Source organism: Schistocerca gregaria, unplaced genomic scaffold (genome assembly GCF_023897955.1).
Source record: "Schistocerca gregaria isolate iqSchGreg1 unplaced genomic scaffold, iqSchGreg1.2 ptg000743l, whole genome shotgun sequence".
NCBI lineage: Eukaryota > Metazoa > Arthropoda > Insecta > Orthoptera > Acrididae > Schistocerca > Schistocerca gregaria.
In genome coordinates, this window is record NW_026062119.1 from 147,672 (window position 1) to 172,201 (window position 24,530).

Consider the following 24,530-nt stretch of genomic DNA (forward strand, 5'->3'; position numbering starts at 1 on the left):
TGTGAGTGATGGTACGAATATTTATTGATGGGCTTCAAGGCACTTGATTTCAGGGCTGGTTCTGTGTGCAGATAGCATTTGTCAGCTGCAGATTTACTCTTCTAATAGAAATGGCAGTAAGTTCAATACACATCAATTCCTACATTACAGTGTACAAAATCAAAACTAGAATTGTTTGTAAGCACAGTTATAGCTTGTTTTCTTCCATGCCATATCTGTAAACAAATAGACTGTCATGAATTCAGCTCCTAATTACACCCAATTTTACTTATTACATACCGCAGAATGCTTCTTCTAATGAAGAATGAATATTGTGGCTAATATTGTTTCAAAAATTATCTAGGAAAGGTTAGCTGTTGAGATAATATAAATTATTTCCACTGACGGTGTACATGTAGGATGTTTCAACATGATAAAACAGTTTATGCACACATTTGAACATAATAAGTAAATTATTTGCTCACTTTTGTTTGGTTTTTGTAGTTACAGGGGTCATATTGACATTTAAGAACATTTCTTTTCGATCTACAAGAATGACTTCACAGAGATGGTATAGTGTCATGACAGATAAAATTCTGGTTGATCATGTAACAAACTGTTGGGAAGAAGTTACTGCAGTAGATTCTCAATTTGGAGGAGACTAAAATGTCAATGAGGTAGCTAGTATTTCTACAGTTTCAAACACTACTACAGTAACTAATGGCAAGCTGGGTAACAAAGAGTCTAGTGTACTAATGGGTCAAATATCTGGTACAAATGCAGCAAGTAGGGTAAACCGTTTACTGTGCTTGAAGAAGCATTTAATGAAAGTCATGAAACTGACTCTGATACTGAAGTGGGTGCAAACATGAATTTCTATGTAGGTTTACAGTTGGTTGTGAACGTCAGTGCACTGTGAGATGTCTTGCTCCTGAGGGCACAGGTTTACTAACAAAAGTTATCATTGTTAATTTCTGCAATTTTTTTCAAATTTTTAAGAACAGATTTTGTGCTCCTGATTCATTAGTAGGAATATTTACCATACAATAGCTCATGGTGCTCTTAGAAATATATAATAAATTGAATAGTGTTACTGATTACTATTCCCAAAGACTACATGCTGACACACAATTTCACTGTTACATTAGATAAAACATTTTGTCACTTAAAGGGGTAATTATAATTCCATAGCTGTAAAGTTACTCTCACCAGCAGACTTTCCAAAACTTATGGTAAACCATGTTTTCTTAAGTTATACACATTTGGCAACGTATTATAATTGTGTGACTAACTCCCACGTGTCTACAAGAATTGCAGTGTTGTAATGCCACCTCTTGATTGGGGGGGGGGGGGCGGGGGGGGGGGGGGGGGGGGGGGGGGAATGAGTGCAATCATAAAACTGATTATTCTTATTTTATTACTGTACAAGAGTAATGGTGATCTAATAAATAGTACTTTTCAGACTAGTCTTTTCTTATGATCTGAAAAGCTTAGGAAAACAGCTTTATATCTATTTACAATAAAATCTGAGACAGTTCTTCTGCCTTGGAAAGTGAAGTTAATGTTGATCTTAAAGGATTAACTTCAGCATTTTATTTTTCCTTCAACACTAAAACATAGTTTCTTCAAAAAGGGAATCAGCATGTTTTAATCAATTGTATTCAGATGTCAAACAAATAATGAAGACGGGAGTCTAGGGTTTCACACCCTATCAGTGAGGAGTTTACCATAACATGTCAATAGCCTTGAATGCTTCTTGCACACTCAGAGTCACATATGAGAGATAGCAATTGCCTATGTAGTCACAAACCTGATAATTACTTCATTCAAAATAATGTGTAGCATCTTACCCGACTTCGTCATTGCACACAACATGGTGAATTGCAATTTTAACTAGTAGAGACTACCAGCATGGTGAAAATATGAAAAGAATATCAGTCTAGCCATCTACCTGCAAGTATCTGTTCTCAGCATGCCACTTAGGTTATGAATGTGAATTACTTTCTCAGTGGTAAGTATGGTCACTAACGTGTTGTCGGAAATTAAAGGAGTATGTGTCTCAGTATCACTTTTGACTACATAATCATTGTAATATCCTTGATGAATTCTTAGTTCCCCTTGGCAAACAAGCAATGTTCACTCTGCATTTTTATGTCTCTCTTGTATTCCACGTTAAAAAGTTCAGACATACTCAAGCAATGACAACACTCGTTAACAGTGAACACACAGTTGTGGGTTACTTTCTGGTACAGGCAACCCTGGGAATACAGTGTTGGTCAAAGATGCTGCATACTGCTTTTTGTACAACTTCCATTATCTAGTCAGCTGCTCCTAATCCCTCCACAATCCCATTTCCTAGGTCAGCATTTGTTTGAATGTTGCGCATATCCTAAGAAAACAGTGACTGCCTGTATCTAAAAAAAAAAAAAATGAAACAGACATCATGAAATAATACAACAGTGTGACACAATGTGTGTTGCACTGCCCAGTTTCTCTACACTGTTAAAGTTTTCTCCAAGAAGCAAGAATGACTGGAAATCAATTGACTGTGATTTTTCACAACCCTGTAATTACCTCAACTGTTTGGGTGCAGTAGACAGCAAGCACGTACAGATCAAGATGTCTGCAGACAGTAGCTCATATTACTATAACTGTAACAATTGTTTAGTACTATAACACTTCCAACAGATAATGCCAGTTATAAATTTATTATGGTTGATGCCGGAATGAATGGTCATATGTCAGACAGAGCAGAGAGATTGTTTTCTTTGGAGACACTGTTTTATCAGAAACCTGCTGTCATATCAGCTGCAGCTACACCAGGAAGAGGCACCTCCAAATAATTCACTATGTTTGTTCTTTGTATTTGTTGGGGATGATACATTCTAACTGCAATAAAATCTCATTACGGACCAAACATCACATGCCAGCATTGCAATATACCACCCATTTCTTCTAAGAGTCATAAAACACATTTTCTTTCTTGTTTCAGCATTTACTTGTGATTTCATTTTTGAATTGTGCAGTTAGTGTCACTGCCCAAACAAATATCCCTCATTATGTTGCTCATGACACCCAATGTCTATAGAACATGTACGTTGCTTTATAGCTACAAACAAAATGATTGCCCGCCCCCCCCCCCCCCACACACACACACACACGACCATTCCATTCAATGGAATGGTCAAAATTAGTCTACTGTGATATTCTGTTACCTGAAATGTATTAACAGAGACAGTTAAACACAAAGAATAACCAGTTCAGAGGCTGTGACTTAGTAGTGTTGCTGCATTGCAGTAGCAAATGGTGCAGTATAGGCCAGAAGATAAACCAAGTCGGGCAAGGAAGACACGGGGAACACATTAACTGATCTTTCAGGGCCTTTTATACACTGAAGAGCCAAAGAAAGTGGTACACTTGCCTAATATAGTGTAGCACCCCGACCAGCAAGCAGAAGTGCCGCAACATGATGTGGTATGGATTCTACTAATGCCTGAAGTAGTGCTGGGGGGGAACTGATACATAAAGCCTGCAGGGCTGCCCATAAATCCATAAGAGTATGAGGGTGTGGAGATCTCTTCTGAACAGCACATTGCAAGGCATCCTAGATATGCTCAGTAATGTTCACATCTGGGGAGTTTGGTGATCAATGGAAGTGTTTAAACTCACAAGGAGTGTTCCAGGAGCAACTCTGGTATTGTACTGTCCTGCTGGAATTTTCAAAGTCTATCGGAATGCACAATGGACATGAATGGGTGCAGGTGATCAGACAGGATCTTACATACGTGTCACCTGTCAAGAGTCGTATCTACATGTATGAGAGGTCCTATATCCCTCCAACTGCACACGCCGCACCTCCCAACAGCTTGAACTGGCACCTGCTGACATGCAGGATCCATGGATTCATGAGGCTGTCTCCATACCCATACACATCCATCTGCTCAATACAATTTGAAACGAGACTCATCCTACCAAGCAACAAGTTTCCAGTCATCAACAGTCCAATGTTGGTGTTGACGAGCCCAGGTGATGCATAAAGCTTTGTGTTATGGAGTCATCAAGGGTACAAGAGTGGGCTTTCGGCTCCGAAAGCCTATATCTATTATGTTTTGCTGAATGATTCACATACTGACACTTGTTGATGACCCAGCATTGAAATCTGCAGCAACTTGTGGAAGTGTTGCACTTCTGTCACGTTGAACAATTCTCTTGCATTGTCGTTGATCCCATTCTTGCAGTATCTTTTTCTGGCTGCAGCAATGACAGAGATTTGATGTTTTACTGGATTCCTGATATCCATGGTACACTTGTGAAATGGTCATATGGAAAAATTGCACTTCATCGCTACCTCAGAGACGCTGTGTCCCATCGCTCATGTGCAGACAATAACACCGGGGTCAAACTCACTTAAATCTTGATAACCTGCCATTGTAGCAGCAATAACCAATCAAACAACTGCACCAGACACTTGTCGTCTTATATAAGCGTTGCAGGCCATAGTGCCATTTTCTGCCTGCTTACGTATCTCTGTATTTGAATATGCATGCCTATATCATCTTATTTGGCACTGATCCAGATGATACATCTTGTTACAGCGTCATTTTTACACATTTTTGTGCAGCGGCCTGGTGGTTCTGTTGCCCCAGCTCATGTGGTAGTCCATGCCATGCTGACTATCTCCTATTGACATGCAGCAGCACTACTCGATCACTGCTGGAGTTACTTTTTGGGTTGTCCTTTACGTGTTAATACATATGGTTATCTAGATGTTGTACTAGGCTTATTTTGGACAGCTGAAGTGATACACCAAATATCATTTAAAAACATTTTCTTTGGTACAAGGAACAACCTGATGTGTTAACTGACACTGGGGGGGTTACAAAAAATTGATAAACTGTATTTCTTTTATCTGACTCAGTCCAAACATTGCATAAATTAGAGAGAGAGAGAGAGAGAGAGAGAGAGAGAGAGAGCTACAATAATTTAGTAAAAAACTGAAACTTGTGATGTGTTTCAAGATAAAATGAGAATGAAAGTCACCAACAGCAGCAGTGCTGCAATGCTCCTCACTGGATGCTACTGAGTCAGCTACAAAATGCAAATGGCGGGCAGCTTCCTATGCGGACTATAGCCCACCTTCCCCCACCATGCACACAGAGGGCATATAAGGGCGCTGCCAGGCATCTCCCGCAGATTCCTCTTCCAACAGGAATCACTTACCGGGGGTGAGCAATCTGGGCAACCAGAACCGAATGACCTACTTTGCAATTTAAACCTCTTAAGAAAGTGGTAAAGTATTACCCTTGAGAGAACAAGAAAAACATTTACTTTAGAGATCTGCTACTTTTCATACTTCTGGAAGTGTGACCAGGTATTTTTAGACTTGTTTTCAGATGAAAAGAAGATTGATTGTTGCAATTACAAAAATGGTTCAAATGGCTTTAAGCACTATGAGATTTAACATCTGAGGTCATCAGTCCCCTAGACTTAGAACTACTTAAACTTAAGTAACTTAAGGACATCACACACATCCACGCCCAAGGCAGGATTCGAACCTGCGACCGTAGCAACAGCGTGGTTCTGGACTGAAGGACCTAGAACCGCTCAGCCACAGTGTTGCAATTACAATGTATCATATTCTCAGTGCACTACAGGGTATCATATTACAGATTGGCCTGATGCCAACTATTGTCAATAGCTCCAGTTACAAACTTGGGTATGTTTTCTTGCGCAATGTAAATACTTATGTGTCAGACCCAACTGGTCCCTTGGTGTATGTGAGAGATGAATATAACGACATAAAAGAAGTGACAGCTATAGCAAAATTCCAAAGCAGGGAAGGATTAGATATGTGGATTTGAAAACTTTGAACTTCCTACTTGGCAAACAGGCTTCACCATGCATCCATGAGTAAAAGTGCATGTGGTAGCTAAGCTTGCAAAGCAGTGATGCTAAACATTGTTAAGGAACCAACTGTTGCTTGAGATAGGATACTTTTTCCTCATTTCAAATGTAGCCTATCTGTCAAAGCAGTTCACTAGACACTGAATGAATGAAGAATTTATCTGGTAGATTAATAACAAGGATAAAGTGGTGTGGTTCTCTTTTAAAAATGGGAAAATACATAAACTTTCTAAACAACAAAAGAGCAGACAACAGTGCACAGATTATACATTTTCTGTACAGTCACCAGGATAAGTTTCACGAGAATCCCAAGGCTGCTACTAACAAACAGGGAGAGTGATTCCAACAATAGTTTTATTTTAAGTAACAGTATTATCAAGGATTATAGGTGAAGAATATAGTTTGACTACTACAGTAACGAATATCTCATGTCACTCTCACCCATTTTCTTCTCATTACTTTAATTCGGTTTATACCAATATTTCACTGTCTCAGAATCTGATTTAAACTTGTACAAGTTTGGTACGATAACACTGCACCATATACTCATAAGGAGATAAAATGGATGGCCATTATTTCCTTCCAGGAGATCTGTTCACCTTTTCCAAACTTTTTCTACCTGTCCCTATTTCCTGTCTGGCGAAGGAACTAACAGTTACAAAAGGGATTACTTTCTCTTTTCTACTTATAAATCTATCAACAGTACTTGGAATTTTGCCTCCTGATGATAACTACGAGGGTCACTTCAAAAGAAACACACAAAATTTTTTTTTTTAATCCATCTTTTATTCTACATGTTTGAAAGTTTTACAGTGTGTAGATACATCCTTCATGAACAATATTTTCATTTCGCCACATAATTTCTATCCTCCTCAACTGTCCTACGCCATCTCGGAACAAGGACCTGTATACCCGCACGGTAAAATTTTGGACCAACCTGTTGGAGCCACTGTTTGGCAGCATGCACAAGTAAGTCATCATCTTCAAACCTTGTTCCATGAAGAGAGTCTCAGTTTTCCAAAGAGATGATAGTCACATGGAGCCACATCAGGACTGTAAGACAGGTGTTTCAGTGTTGTCCATCCGAGTTTTGTGATCGCTTCCATGTATTTTTGACTGACATGTGGCCGTGCATTGTCGTGCAACAGCAAAACATCCTGCTTCTGCCGATGTGGTTGAATGCAACTCAGTTGAGCTTGAAGTTCTTCAGTGTCATCACATATGCGTCAGAATTTATGGTGGTTCCACTTGGCATGATTTCCACAAGCAAGAGTCCTTCGGAATCAAAAAACACCATAGCCATAACTTCTCCACTAAAAGGTGTAGATTTGAATTATTTTTCTTGGGTGAATTTGCACGATTCCACTCCACTGATTGCCTCTTCATCTCTGGTGACAAATGATGGAGCCATGTTTAATCACCTGTCACAATTCTTTCAAGAAATTCATCTCCACCATTCTCGTACTGTTTCAAAAGTTCGCTGCATACTGTTTTTTGTGAGCCATTGTCAACATCCTGGGAACCCACAAGGCACAAACCTTTTTAATGCCAACACCTTCCCCCTATCCCAACGTAGCGTGACAATTCGTTCAGTGTGACACATCTGTCAGCAGTCACCAATTCGTTAACTCTCTGCACATTGTCTGGAGTGTGTGCAGTACGAGGCCTGCCACTGCGAGGACAATCTTCAATATTGCCATGCCCGCTTTCATCATGTAACCTGCTTGCCCACCGAATAACTGCACTCCGATCGACAGCAGCATCTCCATACACTTTTTTCAATTTCTTGTGGATGTTTCTCACTGTCTCGTTTTCACAGCACAAGAATTCTATGACAGCATGTTGCTTCTGAGGAACGTCAAGTGTAGCAGCTGTCTTGAAGACATGCTGTGATGGCGCCACTCATGGTAACAGGTTGAACTAAGTTTGAAAACAAGCAGGAAGGATGTATGTACACACTGTAAAACTTTCACACATGCAGAATGAAAATGGTATTCTTACAAAAATAGTGTGCATTTCTTTTGGAGTGACCCTCGTATTAGTGTGATTTAAGAAAATATACCTTTTATCACCTAACATGAGAAAGACACAGCCAAAAAGCTTGTAGGGCAAATTGTACTGAGACATAAATGTTAAGAAAAAATTCAATATGCTGTGCCATTCCATGTTATTTAGTATTGAAATTAGCCAATCGGGGCATTGCACGCTCACATTTAAGCAGCCTGCCAAGGGTGTTGCTGAATGAGTGGTTTGTTTGGTTAGCTGAAATTTGAATTTGTACATGTGATGACCTGAATGGCTAACTTCAATGCTAAATAACTCAGAAACAGGGCAACATATTGAATTTTTTCCTTAAGATTTGTGTCCCAGTAAAACATGCCCTACAAGTGTTTCAGACATTTTCTGACCACCCTGTATAAGGTGCAGTGAAAGGAAAATAATACAGAGAGAAAAAGTAAGTGAACTGTTTATTATTTCGAAATTAATCGCCATAACTATGGGCCCACCCACATGTCGCCACAGATGTTTCAGCTAAGCTGCGGAAGTTTCACTGGGAATCCATTACACATCCTCTATATAGTTCCGATCCCTCAACATGCAATTTCCATATTTTTGGAGTGATTTGCTTCAGACAAATATATACAATCATGGTCCCTTAAGCAACTGTACACATTTCTCCATGAAGGCACTGACCGTCTTGACTCTCAGACAGATAAATGTATTAACTCTCTAGCCATGAGCAATTTTCCGATTTTTTGTACAAAATCGCGAGGCGTTTTATTCGATAATTAGAACAGTTATAAGGACAGAATGATAAGAATGTAACAAGAAAACCAGAACCTGAGTTGAATTTTAACTGACATTTAATGTAAATAATGTGGGAAATGTGACACTGGCATTCAAGGTTATAAAAACAGAATAAGTATTCATAAATCTTCTAAGTTTTGTATGTCTTAAAGCAAGGTTCCACACACAAGCTACGGAATATGGAGACAAAATTGCAGCCGTATAGGAGTGAGACTGATGAACATGTAAAACGTAACTCCGAATATTTCCGACTGGAAAATAGCAACATCCGTTGTTCTGGGGAGGGGTGCGGGGATGGGGGAGGGGTAATAGCAGCCTACAATATTTCAGAGCAACAGAAAAGTATTCAATGGGAAAATCATGAATTACAATGAGCAAACAGAGCAGAAATTACGTCAAGTATGACAATTGTGAGCACCGCAAAATTGTACAGAAAGAGCTAAACGCACACATCTACTTTGCCTGCAGGTGGAGGGTTAACAGTTATGGTGATTACTTTTGAAGTAACAGGAGAGTTTACCGATTTGTTTTCCATCTGTCCCATTTTCATTTGACTGTCCCTTATATTTTCTATTGCAGCAGATGCTTTACCCAGAACCCCCTATAAGATAGAGAATGTGCTTCACAAAAATAATATGATGTTGAAAATGTACACTTGCGCTTGCTATCTTTTACCACTAGCTACCTGCAATGGTAGTAAATACATATGGAGGGACTCTCCCTTTGATAAATGCTTAGGAATCAGTATGTGATACATTATCAATGACCAACAATATGAAATGTAATCTCTGGAATCATTTACAATATTTGCATCAGCAGCTACAACACTAAGAAGGACTAGTCTCTAGAGCATCAGCACATTTTCTCAAGGAACAGAAATTTGAAGGGCACTGATAACTATTGTGAATTGGTAAAAGTTAAGTAATGTTATTGGAGAGGTGTCCATATTGTGGAAGAAGAGGAAGAAAATGAGGAGTAAGGTGTAACATTCTGAAACATGTAATTAGACACAAAGCACAATGTTCTTCATGTTCTAAAACAGGTAAGGTTGAGTGTTTGCAGCAGATTTGCCCCTCTCCTCCTCCATTTCGGTAGCAAAAAAACCTAACACATCACTTCACAAGTATATGTTGCAGTTAGCCAGTCCACAGTGTAACATGTTTAAACATGATTATCATACACAGATATCAGAAGTAATGGTATACCACCACTTATGCCAACACTTTAGTATTTTCATACATATGGGTGTACATATTCATGTGCTGCAATTTTCATTTTGCATACAATTACAAAATAACACATGAAAAAATTCAACTGAAGATGTAACTTCAAATACTGGTTCACTACATTCTAATATTTCATTTTCTCTGCATGTATTCTGTGAAGGGAAGGCGTGATGTTCACAAAATCAGCACAAAAAAACACTTATGACACTGCCTGTTTCAATGTCTTCTAACACCTGTGTCAGTTAAACAAATTTAGCATAGAGAATTCATTTCCTCTTCAATACCTAATGATTCATTACAGGCACTCTGGATTCTGTGAACTGCTGGGGTTGCATACCATATAGTCACTTATTAGCAATTTTGTCTGTTGAATCATTATTTATGTTCTATGAAGCCCCATAATGTGTCAGAGAGACTTTCTACTGGCAATTTGAATAAAAATTACAAGTAACAATAGTCAAGAAGTGTTCAATTTGAACATACAACTGCACAGAGGCACAGAGATAAAATGGTTATTTATTAGAGAACTATGAACTTCAAGCAAATTTTTCAGGAAGTACCCCATAAGCAAAACTGGTGTATAAGAAGTGCAACAGACATGAATCAATTATTAAGACATTATTAATAAAGTAATAGAACATGAACTAAATCTTAATTGGGATGGTGTGATGAGAATCTGCTATGCCACAGTTCATTAGAATTAGAGTCCAGTATGTTATTACTTGATTCAGTTTAAAACTAAACCCCACAAAAACACACAGTGTCAGAAGTTCTAACTTGTAATTATACAGTCAAGAGCATTTTATATGAATACAAGAGTAGCTGCAACCAAACCTTAAACAATTCATTACCAAAACATGATTAAACATGACTACGGTAACAGTCTACGATGGCCATTTATCAAATGTAAAAGTTCACTCCAGGTATGAAACCTGGATAAACTGGAGACATTTTACTACAGCAAGTACATAGCTTCACAGTACAATCTGACACACTCGAGTCTTGCTTTCCATGTTCAGTTAAGGAATACTATAAAAGGAAATGCCACAATTTACTCCAAATATTTTAACATAATGATAAGATGCAAGTACATAATTTGTGAGAACCCTAATCTAGATTACAGTTTTCAAGAATACAAGTGAGAAGTCCGTTCAGATTACAGCACTGCCTCACTTTTTCCTTCATTGACTCATTCAATCAACTGCACACTGTATTCCTAAATCCCATAATGAAGGAGTGCATTCAAGGATGCAGAATGGGTCAAAATATACATTAATTGGTAGTAGCAACCACTAAGGCTACTTCTGTAACATATAGTAACAACAAATTATGGCCATTGCATATCTACCCACATTGATAATTATAGGAATCAATTCTAGGTTACTCTGTATTTTGAAAAGGACAGCTACAGTACTTTAAAAAAGCCACTGCTACTTCTCTCACATTATTGAGCTGTTGTTTTATCAAATACTTCAAATTGGCCCAAGTATAAGATGTTGGAAGCAAAAGCTTGTGATCGGCTCATAGCACACTGGTTGCTTAGACAAACCCCGCTTCCTCCTCCCACAGCAATCAGCTTATAGCTTATAACTGACACACAATGGATTAATGCATCTATAAGTGACACAGAAGTTTATGGTGAGTCGCTACAGTGACCAGGTAAAGCCTTTTTCGCTCATTTCTGTATACAATATTAAGAATCACTATGTACAACACTGAAGACAGATCAACAATATATTACACAATGACCACTCATTGCTATGGCACACAATACCGTTAAGTAGCTAAGAGTGGCAATGATCACAAACATTCCAGGGCGGCACAATGTCAGCCACCTTTCACGAATCACCAAGGTGCCAAGATAAGAGTGTGTGATCAGTATATAGAAATTATTTTTACTTCTAGTGTTGTGGCTGAGGACTGCTCAGTTCATCACAAATTCACTCCTGTTATTTACCACATATACTTAATGAGTAAATGTACTGGCACGTAACTGTTAGGAATCCCTTGGCCTCTGAAGGGGCTACTGCAAGACATTTGGTTATCAATTTCACACAATGTTCTTTTGGCACCCTTCTATAGAACAAACATTTTTTTGACCTTAGCTGCAATGCCTCATTTACTTCAACTTCACAGTTTATTTCTCATACAGTCACAACAAGCTGATATTTGAACTAAATAAATGAATTGTCATTGAAGGTAAGTCAATAAACTGAATTTTTTTTCTCAAGACGGCAGAAAACTGTAAACTAATGTTTTGTAATGAGGAGCAATCACATGTATTTCAAAATATACTGGCAGAAATGGAAAGTGCTAGAACACCTTGATGGAATGCTACCAAACTTATACTGCAGTATTTCCACATCTGTGGGAAAAGTTAATAAAATGTTCATCTTTATGTGATCATATTTTCAGAAGGGGAAAAAAGTCATTCCTAAAAATGAAGAATGGCATGGGCACATGACTGCTATTGGGTGTGTCTACAGTTACCGGAACTTTACAGATGAAGATCACAACATGCACCCCACCGGTCATGCACTTTCAGCTTATCTCCATTTTTCAGACTTTTAGAAAATGTCAACCCATTGTTAAGAGTGACATGGGGACATCACACCAACATATTGCACAGAAATGCAATGACAGCAGAATGAGTGACTACAAGATGGACTTGGGACAACAGAGCGGCAAGGAGAGTATGCACTGGACTTTCCAGAATAAATAGACCATGAGAAAATTGTAGAATCATTCCCCTGGCACTGACAAATGACAATCTGGGAATAGCTTACAGATGGAGTATAACTACAAATCATCAGGAACAGATCACTGGAAACTGGACTGCTGTAACGCTTTGGTATGCTGACACCATAATACAAAATACAGAGACTTGCATGGTGTACAGCCAGTGTCAACTGGGACATTGAGTAGCTTTCTATGATGTAGCGATGAATCTCACTTCTGTTAGTAGCAGTCAGATCAACACAAACGTGTCTATAGACGGGCTGGTGAAAGGTCACAGGAAGTAACGTTTCTCAAAAGGCATACCTGTAACTACTGGAGTAGTGATGTGGGTAGCTACTGATATGACAACAAGTCTGATTCAGTAATTGTTGAAGGAAGACTGAATACTTGCCAGTGTGGTAATAATGGTAAACCCTATTGTCATACCCTTCATGACCAAGGTATCAAATGGCATATTCCCGCAGGATATGCAAGACACCACACTGCAGTTGACACCACAAACACCTTGATAAATGAAAGGATCCTTGACTGGTCTGCTCAGTCCCCTGCTTTGTCACCCATATAGCATGTCTGCGATGTTATGGGATTAGATTACATTAGATTCAATTTTCGTTCCATGGAGCCAAAAAATGAGATGATTCTCTCATATCAGCCTACAGGTGAAAAACTTCATGAACTGACATAAAATTGGGTTCAGTCATGGTAAGAAAACTCTTATGATGACATTTGGAGACTCTTTGCTTCAACGATGTCTCTACTCATTGGAAATTCGGGAAATAATTTTAACAGCCTTTCTGCTACTAAAGTAACAAATTCTTTGTGCAGTACCAACAGAACAAAAATGAAAAAATATGTACTCCCTTGGCAACAACAGTCACATTATTTCTTAACAGTCAGTGTATGTGGAGTGGTGGACTTGCAAATGTGTGTTTATCAACATTAAGATTAAATTTAAATGTCATCACAAAAACAAGTCACTCACATAAAATAACTAGCAGAAATTGCAGGATTTTATTACATAATTACGTACATACAGGTAAGTCACTGCTCACTATATAGAAGAGATCCTGAGTGAAAGGTATATGGAAAGAACAATCATGTGCATTTATGGTCCTTTCTATGTGCATGAAACCCACTCAGCACCTCTTCTATTTGGTGAGCAGTGCTTTAACTTCATATACAGAGTCAATCATGCAAAGTATGTAGTCAAATATGTTCCAAAAACTGTGCTGTTTATGTAAATCAATCAACATATTTGACTTCATAACAAGCAATCATAAGCACATTCCACAGAACATGCGAATAACTAATTACCTCAAAATCAGAAGAGCTGGAATATGTTAAGAACCTGACAAGACTTAAGAATTTTATGAATGCAACATCCTATTGTGCACTTCTTGAACATGCAAATGATTTTCTATTCACTGCTGAAGCATAATGAAACAAGGAACTGGGGTCGACCGAAGCGTCCGATACCACCCGTCGGCTTTGACTCGTGACGTAAGGCTGTTGTGGCAATTTCACGTCACAACTGTGCGGAATTTAATTTGTGAGAGTGGCGTGTTTGTAGGTGTCATTTTGATGTGATCAGTGGCACTCTCTGGTGGTGTGTTAGGTGATGTTTTTGGTTTAGTTTGTGTGTGTGGCGTGCTTATGGGTGGTGTATTGTTGTGGTCGGCGGTTCTCTCTGGTGGTGTGTTTATGTGTAGTGGGTTATATGGCATATGGGGTTCATTTGCGTGATAACACTGCACATGTGTGGTATCAGGACTATGCTTTTAGCAGAATATTTTTCAGTGCGTTAAGAATTTTAGTTTTGTTATTTTGATGTTATTGTAGTTTTTTTTCCTGTTCGTCGTGTGTGAATTTTGGTAAATTGCTTTTTTTATGTCCTTGGTAGGTATGGATATGACTGACAAGGTCAACAGTTTTTGGTTGTTAGCCATGATGAGAGATAGTGCGTTGTGTCTAATAAAATTTCTTCAACTATTCGGATTTTTGGATGAAGTCGTGAAGTGTTCAGTATGTCTTGAAGAAATGAGGCTTACCAAAGTTCCGGTGTCTCGGACCAGGGATTACTGCACATGGAGATGTTGTAAGGATAACAGGTCAAGGGAAGTGTTCGATTCCAATTTTGTTGATTTGTTGTGTTTTTTGAGGTAGTGATGATTGTGGACGTGGTTCTAGTTTTGGGTTTTTTTGATTTGGTATTGGTAGTTTCTGTTGACCTATATAGGTCAAGGGAAGTGTTCAATTCCAATGTGTGGTTGTGGCTGTGGGTGTTCCGATATCAGGAGTTGCTGTTGAGCTATATAGGTCAGGGGAAATGTTCGATTCCAATTTGTGGGATCGAGAGCTGCTGTTGAGCTATAAAGGTCAAGGGAAGTGTTATTTGTGGGATCAGGAGCTGATGTTGAACTATATATGTCAAAGGATGTGTTCAATTCCAATTCCTGGATTTGGAGGTGATGTTGAGCTATATAGGTCAAGGGAAGTGTCCGATTCCAGATGATATTGTGTTTAGTGGAATTTGGGGAGTTTTGTGTTGTCGGTTTTTTTCGTCGTTTCGTGTCATTTGGTACGGTGATGTGTATCTAAATTCGTTTATATTTCCTTTTTCCCCACCCAAAAACCCCCAATTTCCCACACTTGTCCCGTTAGTTTCATTAGGTTTCTTGTGGAATATGTGTGTGTGTGCGTGTGCGTGTGCGTGTGTGTGTGTGTGTGTGTGTGTGTGTGTGTGTGTGTATTGGTTTTTCAATGTATTTTCATGTTTGTGGTCATGTTTACGTAATGACGTCATAGGCACCATATTGAAGTCATCGTGTATAGTCGTTTCCACCATATCTGTGACGTCTTGGGTCAAAGCAGACAGGTGGAATCGGACACTTCTGTGTTTCCAGGAAGTGTATAATTACAATTATATTTACTGAACCAAGTTAAAATGATGATAGTAATATCAATCTTTTGAAGGCATTTAAACATGTTGTGGACTGTAGAGAATCTGTATTTATTAAAATTGCATTCTTTAGTTTGTCTGGTAATATTATTTTCTGTCAAGTGATTGTGGTAATAAGTTTCCCACACGTTCAGTCATTATGCCATCAACATCTGTAACTGCATTACATACTCTTTCTGAACGTTACTTTTTGTTCAGTGTATTTAGGCCATGTCATTACTACACAGAAACTTTTACTAAAAATCCATCAAACATTCTGTACTTCCACAACTCCCGCACAATTTACTTTTGGCACACTGTACACAGAAATTACACATTTATTGCCAATAGGTGATGTCAGAGGAAAAAGGTTGGGTGTGTTCCTATTAGGGAGTATATTTGAGGGGATTTTATGGCATAGCTCTAGTATACACCTTACAGCAAAAGGGAGTCGCCAAAATCCTTGACCAGAGCTGGCACCATAAATTCTCCTTCTTATGAAGTTTTAACGCAGTGTGAGTCTTACTATATTCAAAAATGTCTCCATTCTGAACTCGTTGCTAATTCTTTTCCATCCTCCAACTTGCAATGTGGAGCTACCTTATTATTTATCCATCACTTTAGAGGGCTTCCTCCCTGTCTTCTTCCAGTTGGTCAATATTATATACTGAGGTGACAAATGTAATGGGATAGCAATATGCAAATATACAAATGGCAGTAATGTCTCATACACTAGGTATAAAATGGAAGTTCACTGGCGGAGCTGTCATTTATACACAGGTGATTTATGTGAAAAGGTATCCAACGTGATTATGGTCAAACGATGGATATTAACTGACACTGAATGCAGAAAAGTAGTGGGAGCTTGTAATGGGTCGCCCTTTTCTAACATTACCTTTTTTTTATAGAAATAACCGATACCATTTATATGATCGATTCTTGTATAGGTGAACATTATTGCAGTAGTTTAACTAAACGAATTTCATATGATTTTGTATATGATGTATTATATATCAGGTTAAAATGTATAGACGGAAATTAAGTTGTTACAATCGATACAGTTAAAATTACTCATTTTAAAAATATCTGAAACTACAAAAATCTGGCATACTTAAAATTCATATTATTAATTGTACAATCTAATTATTAAATTTATTTCTGGATTCTTTTGTATGATAAAGTTATACCTTTGTGGTGATTCTTCTTTTATCAAGAAAGTATGTAATCTCTTTCACTTTCTAAACTCTTCGGAACATTGTAAGTACCGCAAAATGTGATTAGTAGTAGGCATGCCTCTGATGGAATCAGACGTGTTTTTGATTGTGTCACTAATAATGTAATTTGTGGCATAATAGAAGTGGAAATTGTAAAGACGATGTGATAATGAAAAATGTAACAAAGAACAAAATTCGACAATCTTCATCAGTTATTTAGTCATCAGGAACCCACAACATTAAATTAAAATTTCAGCTGCAAGAATGTACCCCTAGGCGCAATAACTGCAGCCAACAACAAGAAGAGAAAATGAAGACAAGTAAAAAGTTTTTCTTCTGTATATCTTACAAGTCACAAAGCTTTCAAAATTGTGCAGAGAGAGAATTTTAATAGATGTGTGGCAGGTCAAGATTACAAGTTAGATGCATGGGACATTCCATTTCAGATATTGTGAGGGTATTCAATATTCCGAGATCCACAGTGTCAACCGTGTGCTGAGAATACAAAATTTCATGCATTACTTTTCACCATGGATAACGCAGTGGCCGAAGGCCTTCATATAACATCCGACAGCAGCAGTGTCTGCATAGAGTTGTCTGTGCTAACATAGAAGCAACACTGAATGAGATAACCATAGAAATCAATGTGGGACATACGACAAATGTATCCGTTAGGATAATGGAGCAAAATTTGGCATTAAAGGGTTATGGCAGGACACGATCAACACGAATGCCTTTGTTAACAGCACACACTGTCTGCAGTGTCACTCCTGTGCTCGCGACCATATTGGTTGGACCTTAGACTACTGGAAAACTTTGACCTGACGAGATAAGTCCTGATTTCAGTTGGTAAGAGCTGATGGTAGGCTCAGAGTGTGGTGCAGATCCCACAAACATATGGACCCAAATTGTCAACAAGGCACTGTGCAAGCTGGTGGTGGCTGCATAACGGTGTGTGCCCTGTTTACATGGAATGGACTGGGTTTGCTGGTCCACCTGAACCAATTACTGACTGGAAATGGTTATATTCAGCTACGTTCATACCATTTGCAGCAATTCATGGACTTCATGCTTCCAAAAAAGAGGGAATTTTTAGGGATGACAATGTGCCATGTCACTGTGCCGCAATTGTTCACAACTAGTTTGAAGAACGTTCTGGACAATTCGAGCACTGATCTGGCCATCCGGATTGACTGAAATGAATCCCATCAAACACTTACGGGACATAATCAAGAGGTCAGTCTGTGCACACAATCCTGCACCGGAAAAACTTTCGCAGCTGTGGACCGCTTAAGAGACAGCATGGTTCAATATTTCTGAGAAGGACTTACAATAATTTGAGTCCATGCCATGTCGATTTGCGACACTAAGTCAGGCAAAAGGAAGCCCGACACAATATCCCATGACTTTTGTCACCTCAGTGTACAATTGTGAACCAACCATTCTAAGGCAGCATGTCTTCAATCAACACTACAAGCAACCTCAGTGAATCAAGAAAACTGTGATGGAAAGTGATTGTACCATCTATTTCCCACTGTGAAATATTATTAGAGATTAACTAATATGAGGAACATCTGTCAATTTTTGTATTGTGTCTTAAGTCAAATGTACAGAAACAATATTTAGAAGAAATTACACCCATTTCAACAACATTTCTACACAGATCGAATAGTTCATTCAACACCTTCTCACGTGGAAAACCTACACTTTTACAGTATCCTAATAAAATTTCACTACCACTTCAACAAATCATTATTCAAACCTGTCAATTGAACTTAGAATCTAGCAGTACACTGTTGAATATTCAAATTTTATAAGGCTTGACTACTAATACTGGTAACAGATTCAGCACATAAATCCATTTGGTTGCCTTTATTTGGGGGGGGGGGGGGGGGGGGTGCATACCATATAGGTAAAATATATAGAAAGAAAATCACATAATAATGAGAAAATGGCCAAAGGCAGGAAAACAATTCCAATTCCCCTCAGCAAAAGCCAAACAGGGATTAGATGATAATCATTTACTATTTTCTAATCCTTTACTATTTTCTCCAAGATTTGTTGCAATTTTGCTATTATTGGAGCATAATATATGTTCATGATGACAGCAGGCTGCACGCAACATTAGCATTATAAAAAGTATAAATCTGAATATAATGAATAGCAGATGTTGTCACATTTTCTGGAGATACAGTTGCGAACTAATTTATACTGACTTAGTTAAAAGACATTACAAGTTTTGCCAGAAGAAGAATACCAATAAAATAGACAAGGAGACACTAAACTAGCAGATCTAGCCATTCTGTTTGTTATGCTACAATTTGCAACAGTCTTGAAGCATCCAAATTCTGCTAGAAGACAGCTTCTGAAAATCAACTAGTTACAGCAGACTAGCTTGAAAATCATTATTTTGCAGTTGCCGAGTTATACAAAAAAACTGAAGCACAGAGCAGATTTGCATGAATTTCAAGATAGTTGTCTTTGTACAATCACTGCCATGACTTAACTAGAAAATTACAATTCAGATTTTTCAGTTCTGTTGTAGGCCTAAACTTGTAAAAAATGAAAGCTGCAGAATATTAGATACAGTTCTTTACATTTGTCAAGGAAGTGTTAACCAAGAAAAAAAATTATTTTTCTCATAATTATTCAACATGTGGACTGCAATTCCTTTCAAAGAAAATGTATAGGAACAGTGACTATAGATTCTGAATTGTTTGAACATAGGCCCCACACAAAGTTCATTACTGACATCACACGTCTTTTCACTTCGACATTTATTGATTGCAAATATTCTTTGTGAATGTACAGAGGTGTCCCCAAATAGCCTACATGCCACAGAAGGTGCAGCACAGATGCTTTGAAGACTGTTTCAGTGGAGCTTCTTCTGAAAGTGCACACAGCGATAATCAATCGCTGAACAAGACTGAATGGGATACATCCTAAAATGCTATTCATCTATCTCCAGTCCTAAGAAGTAAAAATGCTCTGCTTCCCTGATTATCTAATATACTGTAATACTACTACTACTACTAATAATAATAATGATGATGATGATAATAATAATAATATTGGCTAGCACATGGATGGGTGGCCAACCGGGTCTACCCACCACTGTTGGCAAACAGTGTGTAATCAGCTCTTGCGAGGTGAATTACGGAGCTACTTGATGAGAAGTACTACCTCTGGTCACAAACACTGACTATGGATGGAGAGCGCTGTGCTGACTACATCTCCCTCCATATCTCCTCAACATATACGTACTCAGCAGGCCACCATAAGGTGTGTGGTGAATGGTACTTTGTACCACCACTAGTTTTTTTAGATAGAGCAAAGGAAAAACAACTATCTATATGCCAACAGATGAGCACTAATTTCTTGTATCTTATCTTTGTGGTACTTACACAAAATGTTTGTCGGCAGTAGTAGGATCGTTCTGCAGTCAGCTTCAAATGTCGGTTCTCTAAATTTTCTCACGGGTGTTTCTTGAAAATTACAATGCCTTCCCTCCACAGATTCCCATTCAAGTTCCGGAAGCACCTCCGTAATACTTTGCATCTATTTTGAAACTATCACTAACAAATCTAACAGTCCCCCCCCCCCCCCCCTCTCAATTGCTTCAATGTCTTCCTTTAATCTGATGTGTTGCGGATTCCGAACAATCTAGCAGTACTTGAGAATAAGATGTACTAGCATCTTACATGCAGTCTCCTTTACAGATGAACCACACTTTCCTAAAATTCTCCAAATAATGAGACATCTATTGGTTGAGAATGACACAGTGGTCGGTCAGTACCACTGGGACTTCAAAGGCCTGTTTGAGTGGAGTTTTGTCAGATTCCTATGCCACAAACTGTGAACACTGTGTTTCCCTATAGTTCCACGAAAATCTAGTGTTCGCTATTAAAAGGATGTGGCCATTAATTGGTGTGCGCAACTCTGATAGGTAGCAAACAAGCTTCATTTTCCCACATAAAAGATATAGCACAGTGATAAACTATCTTTTGTCCTCGTTCTTTCACAACTGAGAACTCACTACACCCTGTATAATGCATTTATTACCCCTGTATGATCATATTTTAACATGTCTTATAGTATTGTCTGTAGTGAAATTCTGTGTGTGTGTGTGTGTGTGTGTGTGTGTGTGTGTGTGTGTTTTGAAATTGCGCAATTTTACTGTGCTTCATATCATAATACAGCCATTAGCTATCCAAACTGTTTTTGTAACAATTCAGACTGGAATTGCAAATTTTAAAGAAAGCAATGAAGGTTTGTACAAGTGTGTTATACTTGTCATCCATATTGTCTGTGTTGCAGACCTTGTGCCTTGATCTTCAAGATAAGCTTTTACGATCTGTGTTGCAAGTGGACCCACAGAAACACATTTTCTGTTTACCAGTATATGATGAGACTACGCATTGATTAATTTCAGTTTTAATAATTGTGCACTGTTTCTTTTTCTCAATGTTTTCATCACTCTATGAAGAATGTATCTTTGACTGTGCTATTGTTTATATGTAGCCTAGTATGAAAGTATAACAAATGTTTGAAAGACCTGTGACAATTAACATTTCCATGGGGTAAAATCTTGTCTAAAAGTTAGTAGGCCTACTGAAACCTGTGTAAAAGTTACTTTGATGCCTTGATCAGCAAAATGTGCAGCCAAGAGAGGAACAAAAAAATCTATAGGCTGAACTATGAGATCTGTACAGGAACATTATATTTTTTCCTTCAAATTTAAAATACTTCTGCACAGTCTTTAAATATTTATTCTGCACAGTATTCCGCAATTTTACAATACATGGCACTACAATTGAGCAATGGAGGTGGAGCAAGGCATTTGTTGAATAGTCAATATTGTGATTCCACCAATATTCAATGCTTTTGACCAACATTCTTGAGAAAAATGTGAATTCACAAGATCCTACATTCTTTAAACCTGCTCAGCATGCCTATTCATTGCTCATATTTTAGAGAAGTTGTACTACTACAAGGATTTTTTCTTTGTGTAAAACATGGGAGACATGAAGCTCCTACCACATAAGTGTTTTGACACTGAACCTTTTATTCATATGGTAACAATATATTGCTACATTTATTTACTTATTTATTTCATGTTCAACTTGCGAGAGCTAAGCTGACTGTTGTTGTAATACACCATTTGAGGTATTAAGTGACATAATGCTATTTGTAAATATCCACTGGTTATAAATTAATGATCAACAGCCCCTTCACAAACATAATTTTGAATCCTTACCTAGATTGTGCATATAGTCTGGATATTTCCCATCATATCATACCATTTTTACTTCCTCTGTTATATTTTGTTTGCAGGGTGATGGCTGAACATTATTTAACTGTATCCCCAGGGTGACATACAAATGCATTTATGTTCAACGCACTACATCCCTTCCTATATACAATGTACATCCTGTAGAAATTCCAAAACTTTCACTTTGTTCTATTCAGGTTTGTCCCCCCCCCCCCCCCCAATTGTTAACTGAGTGGCAAACTAAATTGAGTCACAAAGCATACTTGAGCTGCTCCTTCTTCAAATGAACTACAACTGTGCATGGTTCTTAAATGTAGCATGTATTTTCACTGGAGCTTTTACACCCACATAACACCAGAGAATGAAGGAAGGATTTGTTCAAATGCATCAACTTTATACCCAAACAAGTGGTGACAGTTCCTTATGGCAGCTTAGTCTTGACTGAAGTGTTAAATGTGTATGTTCATAAGTCCAAGAAAGAAAACATTCTTAAAAATTGATTTACAACAAGCAACTTCATTACTAATGTTGTATTTTATAAAGTACAAATTAGTTGGAACTTTATTTGAACTTCAACTTGCATTAAACCAGTATTCACACCACAGATAAACGAGGACAAAAGAGTATTCACCAGCTGTGTACTATAAAAGATGTGTGTAATTCTTACACTGAAAGTATTGTGGTAAAAGATGTACAAGTGTTTCCATAAATGAAAATTAAAAGGAAGAATATGGCAGCTGATAAACAGTTTGCGCCCTACACTTAATACAGAAATTTGGCACTTGCTAAAATTATAAATAAAAGTCAATGTGGCCTCATTCTGCCCTTTGGTTGAAAAAATACTTCAGTTCAGCAGATAACGTTGAACAGATAAGAATTCAAAATGACGAAAACATGGTTAAAACTGAATACTGTCAGTTGCTATTACACTTTGGCTACAATTTATCATTAACTTGTATTTGTGAGTTATTGACCTTAACTTCTCAAAGAAGTAAACATAAACATAAAACGTAAATAATTGCGTTCAATCATGAAATTTTTAACAAGTTGTGAAATACGCTCTCTTAAATGTTTAAAACATGAGTCCTAATCTGATGAATCCATTACTTACAAATCACTTATTGCTAATTTTGACATTATCGACACTACCAGACTGTAAAATAGAGTTTGAAATTCTGATACCAATATACTTACAGGCATAAAAACGGCAAAGTTTCCTCACATCAAACACTTCCTTGCCATAACCTGAATCACACACTGTACGACATATTAAAAGTTCGTCCAAATTATGCTAGTCTTAAATGAGACGGAATCACAGACACAAAAACGTCATCTACACGCCGTAAAGCTTGTGATACATTGTCTCACAGGGGAGTGAGTACTAAACCACATAGCTTATTGACAATATAATTACACCACAGCGGAAAAATTACGAGGGGGTTCAGCAACCCCATCGTTTCATGTAATCCGTCTTTCGCCATTCATTCGGAACTTATTCAACTATAGCAAGAACAATACACGCACAAAAAAAATCAATAAAACTTTAAATCCGATATTAATAACTTAACATATCCGCTACGCACATCAGCCATTTTCATTGGGGGTAACCGAGGTCGGTGGTCCAGCGTTATTGGCAGCGTACTTTCATCAAAGAACTAAAACGTACGGTTAAAACGAACCGATATTCAGCATCAAAATTTGTATGACTGCCGAAGTTACGAATAGAACGGGGTAGTTAAGTTTAAACACGATTCATGAAACGTGATATCTCGTAATCTAATCATTGCTATGTTCTAGTGTAAAATTGAACGAAATGATAGTAACCATGAAATTTACTTGAGCGTAAAAAGTATACTGACGCGTAGAAATTTTAATACTGGTTTTGCGCTAGGAGCTGAATTACTCTGTTAAACATGAATGTAGATTGCAGATTTCAGATACCGAAGAATTACTTTCCATTTGAAGAAAGGAAGGTTACTGTTTAACGTCCCTTCGAGAACTTTGTCATTATATCCGGGGCATGAGCTCAGATTAGGGAAGGATGTGGAAGAAAATAGACGGTGCCCTTTCAATGGAACCATCCCGGCTTTTGCCACAAGAGATTTAGGAGAATCAGGAAAACCTACATTAGGATGATCGGCCGGGGATTTGAAATTCCATTTGAAGTTAGAAGAAAATAAAAATTTACAGCTGTATTTTTGGTGCGCAAGAAGTGTATGGAATCTTCACAAGGGATATGCAAAAACTTACTTTTTTCTTTTAATGGCTCTAGTGAAGTTATCCTAACGCTATCAGGAAAATTTAAGATAGTGTTTCCGCACAAAAGTATTTTGAGGTAATGTGAAGGGAGTAATTTCTCTGGCAAGCCTGAAAATTCGAGATTGTGTAATTTTACTTGCAAAGCAGGCATTGTGTAAAGCAAATAGCTGTCGTGCAGTTTTCCATATCTC

At 37.9% G+C, this 24,530-nt stretch overlaps 1 protein-coding gene across 4 annotated transcripts in view; it reads right to left on the bottom strand.

The window, feature by feature from the left end:
- Positions 1-24,230, bottom strand: part of LOC126320747 (serine/arginine repetitive matrix protein 2) — a 171,818-nt gene extending 147,588 nt beyond the window's left edge. For 2 of the 4 annotated variants that reach the window (XM_049994093.1, XM_049994094.1), the window contains exon 1: positions 23,275-23,711. The gene's annotated coding sequence lies outside the window, so the exon portion shown is untranslated. Of the gene's footprint in view, positions 1-23,274 lie in introns of all 4 variants that reach the window. The other 2 variants (XM_049994095.1, XM_049994092.1) reach the window with 2 other exon arrangements.
- Positions 24,231-24,530: the final 300 nt, after the last annotated feature.